The 6,000-nt window shown below is 47.4% G+C and overlaps 1 protein-coding gene across 1 annotated transcript in view; it reads left to right on the forward strand.

Annotated features, from left to right (window-relative positions):
* CNTROB (centrobin, centriole duplication and spindle assembly protein) overlaps positions 1–6,000 on the forward strand; it is a 101,366-nt gene that overhangs the window by 22,541 nt on the left and 72,825 nt on the right. The gene's annotated exons all lie outside the window — the stretch shown is intronic.

The raw sequence follows: 6,000 nt of genomic DNA on the forward strand, positions 1-6,000 counted from the left end.
AGAGGGCCCTGCTCGTTAGAGCTTACAATCTAAGAGGGAGGGTCAAGTTATACAAAAGGGTAATAGCTGTGGGGGATGAGCTAATGGAGAAAATAGTGCAGTTATTAAATGGAGGCAGGATAGGCTTCTCTGAAAAGGAAAGTTTTCAGGGATGGCCTAAAAGTGGATACATTTGGAGACAGTCTGACAGATTGGGGTAGGGAATTCCAGAGGATGGGCGAGGCTCGGGAGAAGTCCTGGAGGTGAATATGGGAGGAGGTGATGAGGGAGCTAGAGAGCAGGAGATCTTGGGAGGAACGAAGAGGACAATTAGGTTGGTATTTTGAGACTAGGCTAGTGATGTAGCTGGGGGCAGAGTTGTGGACGGCTTTGTAACTTATTGTTAGTATTTTGAATTGAATTTGTTGGGTGAGTGGCAGCCAATGGAGGGATTGGCAGAGAGGGGTAGCAGACACTGAGCAAATTGTAAGGTGGATGAGTCTGGCAGCAGCATTCGTGATGGACTGAAGGGGGGATAGTCTATTTAAAGGTAAGCCAATGAGGAGTGAGTTGCAGTAGTCAAGGCGAGAGAAAACCAGGGAGTGAATCAGGAGCTTTGTAGTTTCATTGGTTAGAAAGGGACGTAGTTTAGAGATGTTGCGGAGGTTGAGGCGGCAAGCTTTGGAAAGTGATTGGATGTGGGGCTGAAAGGAGAGTTCAGAAACCAGGATAACACCTAGTACCCTGACATATGGGGACGGGTGGATGGTTGTGCCATTGCTCTTCACAGAGAAGTCAGGGGAAGAGGCACGTGGGGGAGGAAATATTATAAGCTCGGTTTTGGACAAGTTGAGTTTGAGGAAGTGGTGTGACATCCATACAGATATGTCGGTTAGTAAGTTAGTGATGCGTGAGGAGACTGATGGAGTGAGTTGAGGGGTGGAGAGATAGATTTGGGTGTTGTCAGCGTAGAAATGATATTGAAAGCCGTGAGAGGCTATCAGCTGACCCAGGGAAGAGGTGTAGATCGAAAATAAAAAGAGGTCCAAGAACAGAACCTTGGGGGACCCCGACAGAGAAGGGAAGAGGAGTGGAGGAAGTAGAATTGTAAGTGACACTGAAGGTGCATTGGGATAGGTAGGATGAGAGCCACTGAAGAGCACAGTCACGGAGACCGATGGAGTGAAGTTTTTTGAGGAGGAGGGGGTGGTCAACCATGTCAAAGGCAGCTGAAAGATCCAGAAGTAGGAGTACAGAATAGTGTCCGTTGGTTTTTGCAGTTAGTAAGTCATTTGTGAGTTTTAAAAGAGCAGTTTCTGTGGAGTGTTGAGGGCGAAATCCAGATTGAAGGGGATCAAGAAGGTTGTTTTTAATGAGGTGGTCACTCAGTTGGTTGTAAACCAGGCGCTCAAGTAGTTTAGAGGAAAAGGGGAGCAAGGAGATAGGGCGTACGTTGTTAAGATTGGTAGGGTCCAAGGACGGCTTTTTAAGTATGGGGAGTGACCAGTGCATGTTTTAGAGCATTGGGGAAGACGCCAGAGGTGAGGGAGAGATTGAAGATGTGGGTTAGAGAGTGTAGGATGGAGTCAGAGGGCGGCCGTAGCATTTGAGAAGGAATAGGGTCCAGGGGACAGGTGGTTAGGTGGGCGATAGAAAGGAGTTTAGCAACTTCGTCTGTAGTAGCAGATTTGAATGTTCTGTATGTTCATTATGAGTGTTACCATTCCCCTATGTATATATGTGGATCAGTGTTTTGTCCTGAGAGCGCACCATACCGTGTTCACCAAGCAGAGAGCGGTGCTCACTGAGGTCTCTTACTTCTGATGGGGAACCAGCACTCCCTGTTCCCAGTCCACTGTTAGCTGTGATGGCCTCCGAAGGGGCCCCATGGCAACAATGCAGACAGAGTAAGGCCTCGTGCACACTGAAGCAGATCAACTGACCTTAAAGCTAGTACCGATGCTAAAAAGCGGTGTTAACGCAATTTCATCACCGTTTTGCATTGGCATCAATGCACGTTTAGCCGCGCTAGCTTTTAGCCGTGTTTTTTTTTTTTTTGCCTCTATTCAAAATCAATGGTTTCCTATGGGAGATCATTGATTTGAATAGAAGTCCCACCATGATGATCCGACTCGCGGTGCGACTTGTGTCAAAATGGGGGAAAAAAAAATTGGTGTGGGGTCCCTCCCCCCAGGACTATACCAGACTCTTCGGCCTGGTATAGGTTTTAAGGGAAACCCCCATGCCCAAAAAAAAAAAAAAAAAAAAGGGCGGGCCCACCCCAAAATATCCATATCAGACCCTTATCCGTGCACGCAGCGGGCAGGTCAGGAAAGGGGGGGGGAACAAGCAAGCGCCCTACCCCCCCCCCCGGACCATACCAGGTCACATGCCCTCAACATGGGGTGGGTGCTTTGGGGAAGGGCCCACCCACCCCTAAGCACTTCATCCACATGTTGATGAGGACAAGGGCTTCTTCCCGACAACCCTGGCCGGTCATGTTCAGGGTCTGCGGGTGGGGGGGGACTTATCAGAATCTGGAAGTCCACTTTTAATAAAGGGGCCACCAGATCCCGGCCCCCCACCCTATGTGAATGAGTAGGGGGTACATTGTACCCCTACCCATTCACCTGAAAAAAAAAGTGTCAAAAATATTACGCAGTACACAGGTTTTTAAAGTATTTTATTAAGGCAGCTCTGGCGTCTCTTCCGATTTTCTTCTCCCACCTCCGGCGATTTCCTTCTCCCTCTCTGGTTCTTCTTCTCATTCTTTTGCCGCGGTCTTCTCCCTCTGTTCTTCTGATGTTGGCTCGACGCGATCTCCCGGTGTAATGCTGGGCCCGCTGAATGCAATGACTTATATTTGCATGCTGACGTCATCCGGAGGCCTCGCCCCCTTGTGACGTCATCCCCCAGGTGGTGCACCCAACCCCACCCATGTTGCCTGGCATGGTCCAGGGGGGGAGGGGGTTGCTCGATCCTCCGCCCCCACCCCCTTCCCAACCTGCCATGCTGCGTGCTCGGATAAGGGTCTGGTGTGGATTTTGTGGGGACTCCGCACCGTTTTTTAAATTTTTTATTTTTTTGGGTTTACCCCTAGAATCCATACTAGACCAAAGGGTCTGGTATTGTCCTGGGGGGGACCCCATGCCAATTTTTTTATTTTTTTTTTCTTTTGGCGGGGGTTGGGGGGGGGTTCCCCTTCAACATCCTCCGCATGCAAGTCGGATCATTGTGGTGCGACTTCTATTCAAATCAATGGGCTTCCATAGAGAACCATTGATTTTGAATATAGGTAGTGGCAGAGAAATGCCTGGCGAGGCTTAACACTCTGTTCGCAGCGTTTTTATACCGTGTTTAACAGCTTTTACCGGTGTCTGGCGTTTTTAGGGCGGCTCATGAACGCGATTTTAGGGCGTTCGGACAACATCCCACAACTCCACTGCTGATAAACGTCCAAAAGCGTCCATGTGTGCATGGCCACATAGGATAACACAGAGGGGAGTTTAAGGGCTGTTAAAAAAAAAAACGCCCAAACTCCCAAAAAACGTCAGCTTTTTTTTTAGCTTCAGTGTGCATGAGGCCTATGTAAAAAAAAAAAAAATTAAAATAATTTGGCCCAAATGTTGTTCATGCAGAAAGCTGCTGATTGATGTAATCATTATATTATGGGTGGAATTCCGCTTTTAAAAGGGGTTGTAAACCTTCATGTTTTTTCACCTTCATTCATCCTATGCATTAAGGTGAAAAAACACCAGTCAGTCATGGGCGCCCCCCCCCCCCCTCCCCCGTTTTACTTACCTGAGTCCCTTCATCTCCTTGGCGGGGACACGCTGTCCCTCTCTCCGCAGGGTCCCGGCTCTTGATTGGATAGATTGATAGCAGCGCAGCCATTGGCTCCGCTGCTGTCAATCAAATCCAGTTACCTGGGGGCAAGTCCGGCATTCGTGTCTATGGGTGCAAATGCTGGACTCGGGAGCGAGCCCGCAAGGTAACCCCCTCGGGAGACCGCTTCTCCTAGGGGGTTATCTGATGCGGGGAGGAGCTGCTGGGGGACCCCAGAAGATGATGTTCGGAGCCACTCTGTGCAAAAATGAGCTGCACAGTGAGGTAAGTATGATATGTTTGTTTTTTTAAAAAAAACAAAAAAACACGATCCTTACAATCACTTTAATGTAATTGTCAATAAAAGCTTTAACACTTATGAAATGCTCGTAAATTATACTTCAGTATACCATAGTAACATTGACAAAAAGGGCTAAAAACACGAGAGCAGCAGACAGTGAAAATTAATATTGGTGTCCTTCTAAAAACTTTAGGCCAAGGCTCTATAAATTTAGGTTTATGGGTAAATGTATCTTCGCTAGGTTATTATATGATTGTGCATGTCATTCTATAATTGTAGCCAGGCAGGGGTGCCCTAGGCTCATCTTCTGTTTCCAAAATAAATGATCTATAAATAGCATCCAGTTTAACATTTTTTCTTTTATTGCCACATTCAAATATGGCCTTTTCTTTGAAACGCTAAGGCTTGAATCACACCTATGCATTTTTAGTGCTTTTTGCATTTTGCAGATTTGCACTACAGAACATGTTCCATAGGAAACCATGGTAAATGGACTGTAGTGCAAATCTGCAAAATGCAAAAAGCACTAAAAATGCATAGGTGTGAATCGAGCCTAATGCTCGATTCACACCTATGCATGTTGCTTTTGAGCGTTTTTGGAGGTTTTTTTTCATGCTTGGCACGTTTTTGAGCAGCGTTTTTGTAGCGTTTTTGCGGCGGTTTTGCCGCGATTAGCGGTTTTTTTTTTTTCATTTTTTTTTTACAGTCTTAAAAAAAAATTACAAAAAAAAAAAAATAAAAAAAAAAACGGCAAAAACGCATCAAAAACGCTACAAAAAACGGTGCACTTGCGTTTTTGATGCTTGTCCATTGAAATCCATTACATGCAAAACGCTGCTTTTTGCATGAAAAAAAGTCCCCGACCCTTTCCAAAAACGCAGAGATACATGTTCCATAGGAACCCATGTTAAAAAATTCCCATGCATTTCTGCAAAATGCAAAATGCATCAAAAAACGCGCTAGTGTGAATGGAGCCTTAGACATGCATCTAATTCTCCTTTACTTTGAAGCCCAATCTACGTTTGCATCGTGCTTCAGGCCTGGTTCACAACCTATGCATTTTCAGTTTTGCAGAAACACACTACAGTACATTTAACACGGTTTCCGTGAATTAGGCCTCAGAGGCTACTGACAGGCAGTGAGGAGGTGATGTGATGCCTCCTAGTCACCTGTTTTAACCCCATTTTTTTTTTTTCTGACAAACCCACCACAACCACTTGCATTGCATTCAATTGTGGGGTGTTTGCGGCGCGTCCCCATTTGCTTTAGGGTGTAGAGTTCGGTGGTCTTGCCACCCACCAAATGCTCGGGTAAATTTTGCCGTGGGCATGAAGCATTGCAACTGCAGCATGTAAACACCCCATCTGCTGCCTATTGCAGCTTAGGGGGGGGGGGGCGTGGTTGACGGATAGCAAAAATGCGACTCAACTGCTCTTCTTTCCCCCCCAATTGGACATCTAAGGCCCCTTTCACACTGGGGCGGTTTGCAGGCGCTATTGCGCTAAAAATCGCGCCTGCAAACCGACCTGAAACAGCCGCTGCTGTGTCTCCAGTGTGAAAGCCCCGAGGGCTTTCACACTGGAGTGGTGCGCTGGCAGGATGGGAAAAAGTCCTGCTAGCAGCATCTTTGGAACAGAGAAGGAGCGGTGTGTATATCGCACCTTCACCACTCCTGCCCATTGAAATCAATGGGGCAGCGCGGCTATACCGCTGGCAAAGCGCCTCTGCAGAGGCACTTTGCGGTGGTTTTAATACCCTTTCTATGCCGCTAGCGGGGGGTTAAACTGCCCCGCTAGCGGCCGAATACCGCCGCTAAAATGACGGTACAGTGCCGCTAATAATAGCGGCGCTTTACCGCCGATGCACCTCCCGCCCCAGTGTGAAAGGGGCCCAAG

This window comes from Aquarana catesbeiana, linkage group LG03 (assembly GCF_042186555.1).
Source record: "Aquarana catesbeiana isolate 2022-GZ linkage group LG03, ASM4218655v1, whole genome shotgun sequence".
NCBI lineage: Eukaryota > Metazoa > Chordata > Amphibia > Anura > Ranidae > Aquarana > Aquarana catesbeiana.